Source organism: Diplotaxodon limnothrissa, linkage group LG16 (genome assembly GCF_057381915.1).
Source record: "Diplotaxodon limnothrissa isolate DT_005_m linkage group LG16, D_limnothrissa_male_GT1.1, whole genome shotgun sequence".
NCBI classification, from domain to species: Eukaryota; Metazoa; Chordata; class Actinopteri; order Cichliformes; family Cichlidae; genus Diplotaxodon; species Diplotaxodon limnothrissa.
The window spans coordinates 39,481,045-39,498,609 of record NC_140611.1 but is presented as its reverse complement, the minus strand read 5'-3'; positions in this window follow the sequence as shown (position 1 = coordinate 39,498,609).

The following is a 17,565-nucleotide window of genomic DNA, read 5'->3' as shown; positions in this document are numbered from 1 at the left end:
CCCCGAGTATTCAAGCTGGGTTATTTATATAATGTTCCGGGATTATGGATTTGCTCTTTTTCACTGTCCGAGCCGAAACATCCCTCACGTCCTCAGGCTGTGCAGCAGCTCCGGGCCGGCGTCTGTACCGCGCCACAGATAAGACTCCTCAGCTCGCTATTGATCATATAGGCCCGCGCAACTAAAGGGAAAGCTAACATGAGAAATAGTGTGGGGAGTTTCAGCCTGTAATGATAATGGCTCCACATTTCCTCCATACTTAACACAAACACACTAATCCTCCGTAATTTCCATCTCCGGTGAAACCTACTAGGTTTAAAAGCCTGTGGCAGCGTTTCCACCAGAGAAGCCAAACATGTCACAGCTCTGATAAGCACATTTACCTGCCTGACACTCACCTCTCTGGATCCCCACTCTTCGCCTGCGCCTCTAAGTAGGCAGATTAGGTGGTCTGTTAAACCCACAGGAAGGCACTTATTTAGAAATACATGAAAGGGCAAAGTGAGCCCGGCTAATGACCGATGCTGTGTCACCGGCACACTCTGGGGTCTTTTATCATTCTGCAGAGAGGCCCCCGTCCTCAGAGTAACCCTCATTATATCTGAGCTAATGTTGGGGATGAGGATGTGCGAGTGATAAAGCACCATCACAGTCCTTCATTATACAGAAAGAGAAACGGACTCGGTGGAATTGTGCTCGCCCTGTAAGATAAATGCAGCGGACAGAGAATAACTCCTATTTTAGCGACTGTGCCACATCCTGCTGTCTGCGTGCAGTCTCTGCGGGAAACGCCTGTGCACGCTCTGCCCACAGGATGGCAGTGTTGCTGTTCTGCAGGCCTGCTCTGAGCACCAGTGATGCCACTGTGCTCCCTACTAGGATTCATCCACTGGTGATTGTTGATTGACTGAATGAATGTTTGTCAGTCCTTATTAAACATTTAGTTCATGGAACATTAATGGCTGTGCGCATTCATATTAATTATAGTATCGCATAATTAGTGATGGCAGATATCTTTTTATTTAATTTTTATGAATCAAAACAGCTTTCATTGGACAAGGTGGACGTTACCTCTCGTGGTCCGCTAATGAATGAATGAGCTTGTTTTCACTGGTGTAAGTGTGATAAACCCGCCCACAGACACCGTATCTGCAACACAAAATCAATCACCAAATATAATTTGACCATAGAGCTCCGTGCTGTCACTGTCGCAGCAGCTCTGCTGTGAACAGCTCACTTTGCCCTGCATTGTGTTGCTGAGGTGGAGCATCATCACCAGCTCCACGCTGTTGGAGCAATGATGGCGGTAACAATCATTCTTCCTTTGGATCGGTAAAGTCGAACCTTGGGCGAGTCCTCGGTGTCTGTTGGTCAGGCGTCACATGATCTCCACTGTTGGTCGAAGCTCTTTGAGTTGGATGTGTCAGGGCGCAGCAAAGATGCAGGCATGTCCAGACTGACTCAACCCTGGACTGTGTATAATGATGTCATCCATTAGTTTATGACTGCACAGTTTGAAGCTGAAAGCATTTCTTTGCTGCTATTTTTTGTTTTTAATATTAGGGTGGAGTGCTCAGTTATTGGCTAATGCTAACAAGCTAGCTCCATCCATGTACTGTATGTATCACACAGACTCAGACACCATCTAATTACTAACATTACTAACATGCTAGCACTCTGTCAGTAGACAAATACCCGGAGCTTCTGTTGGTGAAAGTAAGTGCAAAGCAAACAACTTGGTCCAACACTGCTACAGTCCTTAATAAACAGGTGAAGCACAGCTAGCTTTAGCTGCCTGTATCAGTGTCCACTGACCCATGTGCAGCTGTTATGGAGGCTAATTTAGCTAAAGAGACCAAAACAGTTTGTTTAGCAGTTAAGGAAAGTTAGGCATTTTGAGCCTGAAACCCTGAAGGAGATGTGAGGATGGTTGGATGGATGAGCAAGCTAACATCAGAGACTATAGGCAACGACAAGCCATCCTCAAACAGCCACTCAGTATTTCTTGGCAAGTAACCACTGAAGGACCGAAAATCACCATCCAAGATCAGAAGTGAGAGATTCTTTTGGATAGTTCACATTATTTGTTATCATTTAAACTGCACTACATGGTTGCTTCAGGTTTGTCAGCTGATCGTCCTTGATGTGACTCTCCTGTTCCACAACATTCCAAAGGGGCTCTGTTGGATCAGGTGACTGTGAAGGCCATTTGAGAACACTCAGGTTCAAGAGACCAGGATGTGGCACGTAGTTGGAAGCAGCCCTCAGAAGATGGTGCACTGTGGTCGCAAAGGGACGGACACGGTCACAATGTTCACCCAGAGAACTGCTGCTCGTGGGTCGATCAACTTCGGAAATAGCCCGAGCAGCCCACCTGGTACCAACAACGATCCCACGTTCATGTTTCTTCCTCATTCTGATGTTTGAACTTCAGCAGGTCTGTTGATCATGTCCACATGCCTAAATGCACTGAGATGTTGCCATGTGATTGGCCGATTCGATGTTTGTGTTAACGAATGGTTGAGCAGGTGTACCTGGGGGAAGCATTAAGAGTATTTTATATGATGCTATCCAGAGTGGTCTGACTGATTCTGAATATGAGACGAGCAGAATGACACGAACGATGCGCTGAAGTGCTGATTTCTTCAGTTGGCTGAGAATTTTAAGAAAAAAAGCAGCTTGATTGAGTTATTGTGCATATGGAAAATTATCTGAGCCAGAAGGCACAGCCACAGTTTTTATGGATATGCTGACCTTATTTCAGCATCTCACCAGAGACGAGACTGGCAGTTTACACACATTAGCACAGTCCTGTAATCACTAACAGATGAGACACAAACTCATTATCAGGATCTGATGCAACTGTTCACTGTAGCTTAAACTGATGAAAGCAGCTCTGCAGCAGCTCTGCAGTGACATTACAGCGAGCACATCGGACCTTCACTTCGATGAGCGTCAATGTCATGACATCAGAAATGCCACGCTGTCAAAGAGGCACCGATTTAACTTGTAGGACACGTTTTTTAAATAATCAGGAAGGTTGTTAAAGGTGCCGTTGCACATGGAGATGTATTGTTCTTCCACAATTATTGATGCTAGAGGCGATATGTGTTGTGTTGTGGTTAAAACCCCAGCAGGAAGCTCGTTCAGCAGGTATCCAGAAACAGAGATGGAAACACTGCAGGCTGACTGATAAATAAATGCCTAAAATACCAGCGGACCAGTTTTTGTGCCACATTTGAAGGACTTGGCAAATTAATGCTGCATCTGGTACATCAGAAAAACCCCTTTCTGTCATTGTGAAAGCAGGATATCAGCCTTTCATTTTTCCATTTTCAATTTTTTAACAAACAAACAGTCCTCTGCATTTAAATGAGTATCTTTACACCTTGTGTGTTTTATCTTGAGCTTCGGTTTTCTCACCATCTGCTGCCGTGCAGCTTCAAACAGGCTGTGGAACAAACAAAATATTGTTTCTCTGAACATTGTTTTATGGCGCACTTATACTCACCTTTACTCATGCATTATTAGTTACTGAAGCAGACATGACGGCACACTGCAAAGCTGTTTTTCTGTGGTCAGGCGCGTTTCCTTACCAGCTGTAAATGATTGGTCTCATCCAACAGCCCCCACTTATCGAGCTGGAACATTATTATTGCATCCAAAAATGTACTTATTGTTGATAATTGGAATTAAAGAATTACAAAAGGGAGATGGACAGCAGGTGTTCTCCACACCAGCCTGCACGTATCAAGGCCTTCCCTCACAGCAGATTAATTAAGTCCTTGCACAGCCATCAGGTATCTGCTGTTTCCAATTTGAGTGTCAAAGTGTAATTGCGAATGCCATATCCACCGTGGTTAGCCTGATTAAATCTTGCACAGCCGTCAGCAGCCTGTTGCAGAATAACAAAACAAACCTCTGTGCCTATTCCACGCTGCCTGCCAGGTAATGCAGTAAATACAACCAGGAGAGTTGGAGACCCTCAACATGCAGCTCCACTAAGAAACTGAGATGATTAAAACTACGTTTCAAAGGAAGGACTGCTTCCTGTGAGCCGACCAGATCTGGTGCGGGGGCTCCTCAGTCAAAGCAAACTGTTTAACCATGGATGGCGAGAGGAACGTCAAACACATATAGTGCCGAGGTACAGTAGATTTATGTTTGTGCACACCGGGAGAATAATGGTCAGTGTTCATTTGCTGTCAGGCTTCAGTGAAATCTCTGAGAGCCATGAACCTCGCGTTTCTCTCATTTACCACTGTGCCACCGCAAAAAGCCTCAAGGTATCAAAGATTTTCATTAAATTTTTCGCTTGATGTTGTCACAATGACAGTATCATCCATCAGCAGCTACGGGAGAAGCCGTTCATCATCCTTATCAGTGTGCCTACATGTAGTACAAAGAGGGAGCACATCGGAGGAGAGGCTCTGTTGCTCACATGCTCGGGATCTAATTACACTGATAATTTCATACTGTAATAAAACCTCTGTCTCTGTTTACAATTAGTTATAGATGATTGATGTATGTAGAATAACCTGCTGCACAGTGAGAGGATGGACACTTTATTCCCACCATGCTTCTAATTATTTTGTTGGTTTAGTCATTTTACTAAAGATAGGTCGGCTTTTTATGCAAAGAGGACGATAATTTTAGAATTTTGTCTTGAACAGAAAGAGGCTCTGTCTCTGCAATCAGGAGCCTTTTATGATGAGCCCAGCCTAGAAAATGCATTTGCCAATTAGAGGATTTGATGGGTTCACTAAGACGGGTACTCGAGTGCATCTAAGTAAATTTACTGCTGTCAGTAATCACAGGAGAGAGCCGTGTTGTTTTTGAAAGTCAGAAGGAGAAGGGAAGAGACTATGAAAGGAAAATATATACAGACACATGACTAATTAGCCACTTTTAGCAACTGGGAATCAGACCAACAGGTCGCTGCCCAGTCCACATCACTCTGAACTGTCGTGGCCCTACTGCTGGTGATGGGCCCGCAGGAGGGAGGGTGAGGAGCTCGCTCATTCCTCCAGCTAGCACTCGGTTCCCTCCTCCTCGGCAGACGCCGGGGAGCCGGTCCAGCTCCAGAGCCTGTCTGTTGCCAGATGAAGGCAGATGTATGTGGGACAGCAGGTCTGTGAGTCAGCTCCAGAGAAAAGTCCTAACTAGAAACAGCTGAATTGAAACCAAGTGTTAAAAACAAAAGTGTTTGCAGCAGTCTGTGCTTTTCAGGAATTACTTTTTGTCTTTGGTGGTTTTTTCTGCTTCTCCTGTTCCTGTTTCAGCCCAGCAGCCAGTGTCAGACTGCACCGTGGAGCTACGTGTTGTTGGAGGACTCGGGGTCTGAAACGTTCCTCCGCAGGCTAATACCTATGCAAACAGACACAACTGCAGCAGCATAAAACAAGCATTGTTATTACAGCAAAATGCACTTTCCCTGTGGTAAGTCAACAAGTTAATTAAATAGAAACATATGACAGAGAAAAGATGCTGCAGATGCAAAACTCAGAAGTCCCAGAGACATGTAATGAATCAGCCTTTGGCCTCTTTATGAGAGCTGCTGTGCTGCTGTGAGCTTCACCTTACAGGGAAGCTTCACTGCAAATCACCGTTCTCTGTGCTACAGTAAAACCTCTCTGCTCTGGTGGGAGTGGGAGAGTTCGAGCACACATTAGCCCCATCCAAACGGCACAAGTATTTCAGAAAATGGTCTGAGTATGAAAGTATGAAAATGAAGTGAACCACATGCTATGACCATCACCATCCAGCCTCAGCTGAAAAGTCGTGACACTGGGCCGACGTCTCAGACGGTGCACGGTCCAAAATATCATCAAAACACTAAATGAAGGAACATCTTTTGTAGAAAACTCCATCTCTGCAGCAGAGCTCCAGACGCTTGAAAAATCAATGCTATGGTGCACTGAAGCTGATCTGATGGTGTCTTACAAAAACCTTTTATGTTGGTTTATCAAAAGTACCGTGCAGCCAACAAAGTGCAATCCAGAATGAGGGAGGGCGAGAAAAGCCTCTGAAACACCTCCACGCAATGTCAGTGCAACATGTAGGGATGTGGCCAAGGCGGATTAAACTGGAGGAGGCAATAATTACCCCATCTGATGATTCCTGGCAGTGTGCTCTCATAACCACCATAACACATAACTCATGTCAAAGGCCTATCGGTAGGCTTGAAGTAACGATTCATTAGAGGCTATTTATAATAAGGAACAGCAGGATACTACAGTGCAGCTCACATTTATCTGCATGAGGTGTATGAGCAATAATTGCATCAGGAACTTAAGAGTTTGTGTGCGCGTGCCATTAAAGAATAATGAATTCAGTCCGAGCACATGTAGCTGTAGGGGTGTGAAACCTTAGCGCAGCAGGTCGCTTTTGGCTGACAGGTAGGGATGAGACATCAGCTACGGGGCAAAATAGATGCACAAGTCCTTAAAAAACTCTCATGTCAAGTTTGAGATGTCTTATGAAGAGTTTTCTAAAACTATTTTTCAGAAGTATAAGAAGGATGAGCCAAAACGTCACGACCACCTACGAGACGGTCGGTGCAGCGTGGACCTGCTGAGGCCTGGACGCTACAAGACATGAAGGTGACCTTCTATCTCACAACAAGACGCGAGCAGCTGATTATCTGAGGCCTGTGATGTAGCCTCTGTGGATCAGACTGGTTTCATGTCCTGTCACTGCTGTATGGTTTCTCCGTCCTGTGACCTCTGACCACAAGAACAGCATTTGTGAGCCGTTTACAGGCAGATAATCTGGACCACGTCAAAGTCCCTGACATCTCTACAGCTGTCACCTTCTCCTGTGTCCAACACACTTTGTACAACGACACTCACTGTTTCCTTGACGTTGTCTGCCACATCTGCTTCCTTCGTGAAGTCCCTATAGATTTAGTACATTTGTTGTATGCTTCTCGAATGAGATTCATTATGATGTTGTATTTGCTGCAGATTTCACAGGTAGGGAACTGTTCTGTACTGCAGGCTTCATTTATTATGTTGGCAAAAACATCAAACGTGTGAATGGATTCTTCTGATTCCTGCTCCGTGCATTCATCGTGTTTGTTTGGAAGGAGCCGACCTAACCGACCGCCTTGGGATTCGCTGAAGTTTGGTTCCACAGAAGAACCTTTGAACCCCATAATAATCAGCAGCCTTTCCTTCCCCCAATTATTCCGCTGCTGGTTGGCCTTTGGTGCACCAACACTTCAGCCTCCCTCAGGTATTTCAGACGTCTAAAAGAAGCATAACATTTACATACTATGTGCAGTGTGACTATAAAATTAGGTGGCAATTAGGTAACAATGGGGCAGGTTTAACTAACATCAAACAGTTATTCAGATGTGATATTACTCTTCTGCAGGTAGCGCTGTGCGCATCCAGGCCTCACAGGACTTGGATCAAAGAACTGACAACCTTCTGTTCCACTTTCTGCTGTAATGTCCAAAGTGATCTATCTTTACTGTAAGGTGTCTGACTGCAGCGTGCCGTGGAGTACGGAAGATCCGAGGATTCAAACTGAATCAAAGATGCAGCGGCAGGAGTTTTCCAGTATTTTTAAATGTGGTGCACAGGGACCAAGAACACGCCAGAGGAGCCCACAGGACATCAGTGTTTCTACAGAAATACAATCAGAACAGAAAACAGGATTTTCAGGCTCATGTGCAGCCCTGTCATCTATTACAGCTTTATCATGCGAAACGTGGTGCTGCATGATAATTTCAACATAATCATAATCATAACCTAAAAGTCATGATCCTTATCAAGTCCCTAAACAGTAAACAAGTTGTACTTCCAAAATATATTTATAGTAGCTAAAGTAACTGTCCTCACTATGCATTTCTGTTCTATATATGATATCAGTGGATTGTGATTATTGATTTATTGATGTGTAAATCTCTTTAATGTTGCAGCTGACGATGATGATTTTAATAACTTATAAATGGCTGGACAGTTTGATCTATGATACTGAATCAGCAAAATAATAACTAAAGCTTTAAAATAAATCGTATGGCGTATACAGTGTAGTGGATGCATCCAAAATATGGAATAAACACAGAAAGCAGCACAACATGGAAATCCTTACAAGTACATTAAAGTAACTAAGTACATTAAAGTAACTAAGTACATTAAAAAGTGTTTGAGTAAATGTACACATCCCTGCTGTGAAGTCTCCACCTTTATTTATACAGAAGAGGCTTAAAAGCTTCATGAAAGAGGTCTGACATGAAGCTCATCACATTTCGGTGCTTTTTTTTCCTGAGCTGTGACACACTTTGGATTCTAGCCAATCATTTTACGTTTCCGAGGATAGTAGGCGGGCCCAGGTACGTACGTTCTTTTAGAGCGGAGCTACAGATTAAAAATGCCCAAGGCAAAGCGGTCAAAGTCTGGCTGTACTTCACAGCAAAAGATGCAAACTCAGCAGCAACAAGTGCTTTAAGCTGATACTGTGATACTGTCAAAGGAGCTAACACCTCAAATCTGATGACGTATAACATTTTAACAAAATGCTATATGTCTACTGCGGGTATGGTGCCTGTTATCGGACCGGAGTTAGCAACATCCCCCAAAAACCCGAAGAGGAGAGTCCTGGCCCCTAGCCCTGCCAGTGTAGCAGAAATGATGAGGATGATGATGGCAGCAGCAGCCGTTCTTCTCTGCGTGAGTAGCTTCATGTTGTTCGTGTGTAATTTACGTTGAGTAGGCTAACCACGTTATTACATTAATGCATGTAAGGTGAACTAGCAAACATCATCATAGCTACATGCGGCTGTCTTCTTGTTTGATGGCAGATACTCCCTTCACCCTGGCCAAAAAGGCTAAAATGACCAAAGAAAAAGTGGAAAACAGTTAAACATGAGAGGTTTTTGGACAAAGTTTGTGTTTTTTCCATTGTTTAAGCACTGCTTCCAGCCAAGAGTGATGCCATATATGCCCCATAGCTGCAGAAAAGGCTAACATTGTTATCTTTTTACAAAAAAACAGCTGAACATGAGAGGTTTTGGACCAATTTTGTGTTCTCCATTCTTTAAGCACCGGTTTGAGCACCGTTTAAGCACCGGCACCGTTTCAAAAGTACCGGTTTGGTACTGGTATTGGATAAAACCTAAACGATACCCATCCCTAGCCATACTGAGGTGAGCTGCTGAAGACAGAACCTTTGTGTCTGTTTCTGCTGCTTTAGCCTCTGTTAGCTACTATTAGCCTCTGTTAGCCTGCTTTAGCTGTTATTAGCCTGCTGTAGCCTCTGTTAGCCTGATTTAGCTGTTGTTAGCCTGCTGTAGCCTCTGTTAGCCTGCTTTAGCTGCTGTTAATCTGTGTTAGAGGAACTTCTTTTTGGAGTGGATGTAGCTTTGTTGGACTCTGACACTCTGAATACACTCACACATGATGTGAGAATGTGATCAAACTGATATATCAGAGAGAAATTCTGATTTTAGGACACCAGAGCCTAATATAAGCTGGCATATTGTTAGCTTAAAACCAGCTGCTGTTGTTTAGCCACAAGAGCGGCTAAACATTGGTAGAGGGAGGGTCACATGTTTAATCTGCTGACAATAAGTAATTGTGACAATGACTGTGTTTATGCAGGTTTTCATGTGTTAGAGCCCTGACTTCAGATCAGGAGAAGAGCAAAGAGGAAGCAGATGACGTGTGGTGGCTTCACTTTCCTTTGGTGACGGGGACCTCGTCTATCGTCTCAGATAATGAAACAGGTACGATCATTCATAGCTTGAGTCTGAGGTGCAGACACAAATTTAAATGTCCGTCCACGGCACGCCTACGACTTCTCTCGTCCTTTGGTGTTTGGTGTTACATACGTGACTAGAGACCAGCCACGAGGGAACATGGCGACTTCCACAAACCTGTTTATATTTTTAAAGGATTAATTAAAGGCCTGTTGCAAGACAGACTTGCATGTTAATCTATGTATATTCATGAGTACAAAATATATTTTTTCTATTGAATAACCTGAAAAATTAAAGGGATTCTTTGATTGGCACTGACTTCTCTGACTCTGGTCACAGCCAGTCAGACCTGCCGTACTGCTGTGAGAACCCTTCTACTCTATCACATTTCTATATTCTCTTTGATAAAATGCCATTTTTCCTATGTTTATCTTTCATAAACATGCACAGAGTCTAGTAATTGATTGTGACGTGCTCTTCCTCATTTATACTCGTCTATATGCATCTGATGCCTCTGAGATTTCTCTGAAAATCTGTGTTCTGTAAAGTCGTCTCATCCATCTACAGTGAACAAACGGCCTTTGTTGAAACGATGAGATAGATTCTTTCATTTTTCCTTGTCTCTTTTGTCCAACAACCAAACTATTTCCCACCATCATCTGGTGAACGTGACTCTTATGACACGTCCTGTCAGTCTCCCTTTCTTCTTCTTTATGTTTTAAAATCACTTATTCTGCATTTCTGAGTGAGCCGAGGGCTCTTCTTTCTTTCTTCTTTCTCAGTGTGGACGGAAAAAGCATTTTTAAAACTGTCCACAGTGGTGTGGACGCAGCCTGAAACGTTTCCATTCTTTTAATAGCCTTGCTGTTTTTGCTTTTGAGTGCTGTGAGCCACTCGTGTAAGTGCTTGTTGCTCTATTATATTATTACGTTTGAGGATCCTGTTCTAATTTTCACACATGGAAACTGCATGTGTTTCATTTTGAATTACAGAAGTGCCTTTGTCCTGCTTCTCTCTGCTTTGTATTAGCTTCTGTGTTAAAGACGTGTCGTGTAATCACCACTACAGCTTCGTGTGTTACTTTCACTAAACACTGTCCACTAATTACAGGAGCTAATACCCACCAAGGCTGCTTTTTCCTGCAGTGTGGGGGATGTCAGTGCTTCCTCTTTGTTTGAATATATCTATTCACTGAACCCGCTGCAGCTTCTTTGTTGGCACAGCCTCAAACCCACATTACCATTTCTCTGTGGTTACCAAAGGAAGGTATTCCACTCAGGATTCTCTAACAGACACTGGAAGGTTAGTATAACAGATGAAAATATGTGTGAAAGAGGGCTTTGGCAGAATACTGATTAGACACTGGAATTAAGTTGGATTTATAGCAGGGATAAGCTCTTCATTTATCCCTTGTACTCCCTCCATCCCGTGTGTTGTAAGCTCGGGACGAGGCTTTGTCTCTGTCACAGTACGCCTGCACGCTTGGCTTTTTTCTTTTACCCGTGCCAGCGGTGAGACTTTAAGGAGGGTGCTGTCCATCAGTCAGTTCGACTGCATCAGTGCATCAGTTCTTTGGCCGAGAATAAAACTACTGGATAGACCGCCATGAAAATTTGAACAGACACTGAGGTGAATGATTTTGACTTTTCATCTCGCACTGCGAGCCAGAATCCAAAGTGTGTGCACCCTTTAAGTATCCTGCAAATTGTACATGAAATAGTGATAAACTGAAGCCCAGAATAATGAGTATAAGTTTGCTGCTTGCAGAAGAAATGTGGACTGACAATGTTGTTTGAAGCTCTGCTGTTTTGTATCTGTCAGTCTAACATCTGTAACAGACGGGTTTCTGAAGGGAAGCACAAAAAGATGCTCGCCGTAACCTCGAGGCAGAAAGGACTAAATATTCTCATTATAGAAAAATAGAGTAAATAAACAAAGTACACAGAACAAGTAATTGTTGACTGTGTGTTTGTTTAGACAGAATTTAATTGGATGCTAATGAGAGAGGTAGACACAGTGTTCTTTCCTTGTAGATGGTCATCCAGATCTGGGTACGAGTGAAAAGGACGAATTAAAGGAGAAGCAGCAGACCGTCGTTCTGTCTGCTTCCATTCTTATTATGAATACTCTCACATACACTTGTGCTTGGATCTGATTTTACAGTCTTTCTAAAATACAACTCAGGGCTTAAACCGAACCTCAGACCATCTCACTCCAGTCTGAAAGGACACCAAACCGACCCCACGATGATCAATGAGAGGCAGCAGTGTGCTAAAACGTTCTGCACCGAGCCTCGGCTGCTAGTTACCTCCACACTTTAACTACAGTGAAACAGTAAATAATCCAAATCAGTGCAATTTCAGCAGACATTCAATTTTTCAATTCAATTTTATTTATACAGCATCAAATCACAACAACAGAGACCTCAAGGTGCTTTATATCCGGTTGTTCAGTGATGACGCGACGAATCCTACTTCCGGGTCTAAAGTAGTCTGTGTTTAATATGGCTTTTGTGTTGTTAACATGTTTAATGTTTTGTATTTTCTTCTATTTGATCTCAAAAAGCTCCTAAAACAGTCAGTGATCACTGTTGACCTCCCTCGGCTTTTATTACCGCTAATCATTTATTTAAGCTCAGTTTTTAAAACCTTAGGATGTAACTACAGCCCAGCCCATGCAGCAGTATATGAATGACTAACCTCGTATTGTGGATGGATTATCTCAGTTGTTCTCCTGGCTGAAGTTTGGTCCTTTTACAGCATCCTGCCATGCGATTACATTTGTTCCTGACCACCGAGAACACTCACGTTAACTTTTATCGAGTGGAAAAAAAGTTAGCTTGTTTATATTATGCTAACATACAGTGGGGCAAAAAAGTATTTAGTCAGCCAGCGATTGTGCAAGTTCCCCCACCTAAAATGATGACAGAGGTCAGTAATTTGCACCAGAGGTACACTTCAACTGTGAGAGACAGAATGTGAAAAAAAAATCCATGAATCCACATGGTAGGATTTGTAAAGAATTTATTCGTAAATCAGGGTGGAAAATAAGTATTTGGTCAATAACAAAAATACAACTCAATACTTTGTAACATAACCTTTGTTGGCAATAACAGAGGTCAAACGTTTACTATAGGTCTTTACCAGGTTTGCACACACAGTAGCTGGTATTTTGGCCCATTCCTCCATGTAGATCTTCTCGAGAGCAGTGATGTTTTGGGGCTGTCGCCGAGCAACACGGACTTTCAACTCCCGCCACAGATTTTCTATGGGGTTGAGGTCTGGAGACTGGCTAGGCCACTCCAGTACTTTCAAATGCTTCTTACGGAGCCACTCCTTTGTTGCCCGGGCGGTGTGTTTTGGATCACTGTCATGTTGGAAGACCCAGCCTCGTTTCATCTTCAAAGTTCTCACTGATGGAAGGAGGTTTTGGCTCAAAATCTCACGATACATGGCCCCATTCATTCTGTCCTTAACACGGATCAGTCGTCCTGTCCCCTTGGCAGAAAAACAGCCCCATAGCATGATGTTTCCACCCCCATGCTTCACAGTAGGTATGGTGTTCTTGGGATGCAACTCAGTATTCTTCTTCCTCCAAACACGACGAGTTGAGTTTATACCAAAAAGTCCTACTTTGGTTTCATCTGACCACATGACATTCTCCCAATCCTCTGCTGTATCATCCATGTGCTCTCTGGCAAACTTCAGACGGGCCTGGACATGCACTGGCTTCAGCAGCGGAACACGTCTGGCACTGCGGGATTTGATTCCCTGCCGTTGTAGTGTGTTACTGATGGTGACCTTTGTTACTTTGGTCCCAGCTCTCTGCAGGTCATTCACCAGGTCCCCCCGTGTGGTTCTGGGATCTTTGCTCACCGTTCTCATGATCATTTTGACCCCACGGGATGAGATCTTGCGTGGAGCCCCAGATCGAGGGAGATTATCAGTGGTCTTGTATGTCTTCCATTTTCTGATGATTGCTCCCACAGTTGATTTTTTCACACCAAGCTGCTTGCCTATTGTAGATTCACTCTTCCCAGTCTGGTGCAGGTCTACAATACTTTTCCTGGTGTCCTTCGAAAGCTCTTTGGTCTTGGCCATGGCGGAGTTTGGAGTCTGACTGTTTGAGGCTGTGGACAGGTGTCTTTTATACAGATGATGAGTTCAAACAGGTGCCATTCATACAGGTAACGAGTGGGGGACAGAAAAGCTTCTTACAGAAGACGTTACAGGTCTGTGAGAGCCAGAGATTTTCCTTGTTTGAGGTGACCAAATACTTATTTTCCACCCTGATTTATGAATAAATTCTTTACAAATCCTACCATGTGGATTCATGGATTTTTTTTTCACATTCTGTCTCTCACAGTTGAAGTGTACCTCTGGTGCAAATTACTGACCTCTGTCATCATTTTAAGTGGGGGAACTTGCACAATCGGTGGCTGACTAAATACTTTTTTGCCCCACTGTAGCTGTGTCGCTAGCGGTCACGTAGCACATTATTATATAGCAGCTAGCCCAACTTCAGTAACCCTACAAACGTCACTGCTGTTTAGTTTTCTGTCTTCATTTATGCTGGAAGTGATAGCAGAGCTGTACGTTTTAATTTGTTTCCAAAACCCCGCAGTCAGGACATGCTATATTGTATTTAGATAGAAGCTAGCGAGCTAACTTCCTGCTAACTTCTAACTCCGTTAAATGTCATAAATTCCGTTTTCATGGATGCCTGGATGTTAAACTCAATTGTTACACCTGGTAGAGCAGAATGCTGATCATTTTATTAAAGATGAAAGACTTTAGACAGTTTTTCAACTCTCAGTAATGCCACAGTGATCGTTTGATATATGGACCTGCAGCGGAGTTTAGGTCCAGACACGGCTAGTGACGTCAGACTGTGCAGCTAAAACACGCATGAAGCTCTAAAAGTTAGCTTTAGTTCAAAGAGCCTAATCTGAAAGGTGCTGCCTCTGTTTCTGTGTGAAACATGAGAAAACTTTGGATCTACTTTAGAGTCAGTGAGGTTTTTATCTCTGTAACATCGACTGCTGTGACTCGGCCGTTATTCTCTTAATTTGAATCCTTTTCCGCTGTGTGTCCATCTTGTTTGGAGGTGGAGCTTGTACACCATGGCCCATTCACACTGGGCTGAAACAGCCAACCCCGAGTTGAATACGAGTCACTTTATACTTCCAAATAATATTTCAGTTTAGCAGAACTGTGCAGGTGCCGTGAGTGTCAAGGGGCCGTTGGGATAAATGGTTATTTCAATGGCTGAACTTTACAGAGGCTCCCTGGAGCCACTACAGCATTGTGTAGTTCATTTTGTGAGTGAATAATGGGAAGCAGGGACAACGGCAGATCAGGAAGCCACAACGACGAGGAGCCCAAAGTGTTAACAGAAAAACCAGAGTGCAGTGGGGAAGATGGTCAGAACAGCAGCAGCTCTTCTTCGGGAACGCCATTAACCACCAGCTGTTTCCTGTCTGTTCGACCGCTGCCGTGCAATCTGCACACCTTTCATGCGGAATAACCTTGTTTGTTCCGCTCTTTCAGTAACTTCTCAGCAGCTTGCTTAATGATTAGAAAGAGGCAGAGGAATTAGAGGGAAAACACTGAAGTGCTTTGCAGCCACAGCTACACTTAATCATTCATTAACTACACGAGGGCGTTGCTTTGGATGCAACGGTGCGACACACCAGTCAGAGAATCGCATGTTTGATGTTTAATGCTCTGTTTTCTTTTTGAACATGAAATTAACTGCAAATAATTAAAATGAAGTGATGATGCATGACGGCAGAGCTGCAGGTTTTAGTGCTTTGAGTGCAGTTATTTCTGCTTTGATCTAATGAGGACCAGTACAGATACAGCATCCATGCATTACTCCAAATGACAAAGTATGGCTTATGAAATATGGATTTTGTACCTTAGATTAGATGCATGAATGCATATGATATTACTAAAAGTTAAATAATATATAATAAATCATTTATATTTTTGTGAATCATCTCTTAACACTGAGGAGATTTTATCTAATTATTTTCTTCATATATTAATAATTTCCCGACTACTTGTTGCCATGTGACCTTTATGTAGTTACTAAGAAACACAAACTACTACTGTGTGTAATTAATGTAAAGCAATTTTGCTGTCATGTATAACAACATTAATATAACAGCCAGAAGCACAAAACAAAAAGCTGTCATGTCAGTGAGGATATCGAGCTTTACAGTGATGTAAATAATTTATATAAATATGGAACATTTGATGTGTTGAAAGCTTCTGCTTTCATCAGAAATGGACAACAATGCACTGGAACGATGGACGTCACAGTTTGGTGCACTGCCTGAGTTTTCAGACTGTAAAGAAAAGATGTCTGTTTGCTCCTGTCACTCAGTAAACGTGGTTATTCACAGTATAGTTTATTTGCCTGTTATGGGGCAGTTATGTCTTAAAATAATTTTATTTCCATGAATTTTCGTCAGTTTCCAGGTGCTTTCCTTTGATTTCTATCTCCAATGAGCCCGTTTGATGGTTGGACACGTCTGTGACACCTGGAAATGCTTCGGACTGAACGTTGCCTGATGTCTGTTTTCATAAAGTTGTTCCTTTGAAGTTTCACCTTGTTAGTTTGGGGAGAGTTGTTGGCAATTCTTCGATTCTTCTATTGTTTTATGAATATAATCTTTTTTTAGACAATTTGGTGGAATTACCAAAAAGACAACAAGCTGCCTTTGGTGGCATCTGTTACCTACAGACATCTACAGGAAGTTTGACATTCTCTACTTTTACTAACTCTGTAGTCTGTTGTTGGTAAGTATAAGACATGGATGAGATCCTGTGCAGCTGCTCCAACGGCGAACGCCCGCTCTGACGTTTCCCTGGGATACAAAGATCCAGGACCTTTGGCAGAAATGGTACTCTGTGTGATGGTAGCACTGGATAACCAAACTCAGTGGATCTAAAGACGTGACTAAAACAAACAGATTCATGTAACCTGTTGTCATCATTAATAGTAACTCCTTTTCCCCATCGGCTCACCATCTGAAAGGACCGATGTGCTTTGATGCACATGTGTACCTCTGCAGGGCTGCAAGATTTCCTTGATCAGCTTTTATTAAAGCTTCAAAAACTTTTGGGTGGGTAGAAGAGTTTCAAGAATAACATGAAAAGAAAAATAACTTTAGTAAAAACATCGTTGTGCAGCACAAAGGTGGAATAGAGGGGTCGTCTCCAAGGACCGAAGCAGAAAATAAGGAACTCCTTATGTTGATCGTGCCTTTGCTTGGCAGCACTCTCACGTCTCTCCCAAAGCACAGAACAGAAGGGGGATAAGAATGAGGAAGTCTTTAGCTGTGGAGGGGTTTCTTTTTTTCCCTTCGTTGTTTTGTTATGATGGATAGCGCAGAGCGAGCGCCACGATGTGTGTGCGTCTCCGGGAGTGCCGTGTTGTGACCAGTAGGGTCGTTCATCGATTCCCAGCCATCTCTGCTAAACCACTAATAAGACACTTGGCATTTTCCCTGGTGCTAGATTACTCCCTGTGTGAGCTTCCTCTTGCCTCTCAGTTATTGGAGGGTGTGTGTGTTTCTGAGTGTGTACGTCTGCATCTGTTATTCCGTATCCATATGTGACTGTGTGTGATGGCATTAAGTCTGTTATGTTTAGCGTGAAGTACGTGTCTGTACATACATATGTGTGCTGGGAGAGGATAAATTGCATCGTGTGTGGTGGGATTTATGCGCCGGTCCTGGTAACAATCCCGAAATCCTGGGCCTCTGTTAAAGGTTAGCATATCCAGATGAATCTAACTGGAAGAGCAGTTAGTAGGTCTGCTGAGTCGCTTTCCTGAGTTTGGAGCCAGTT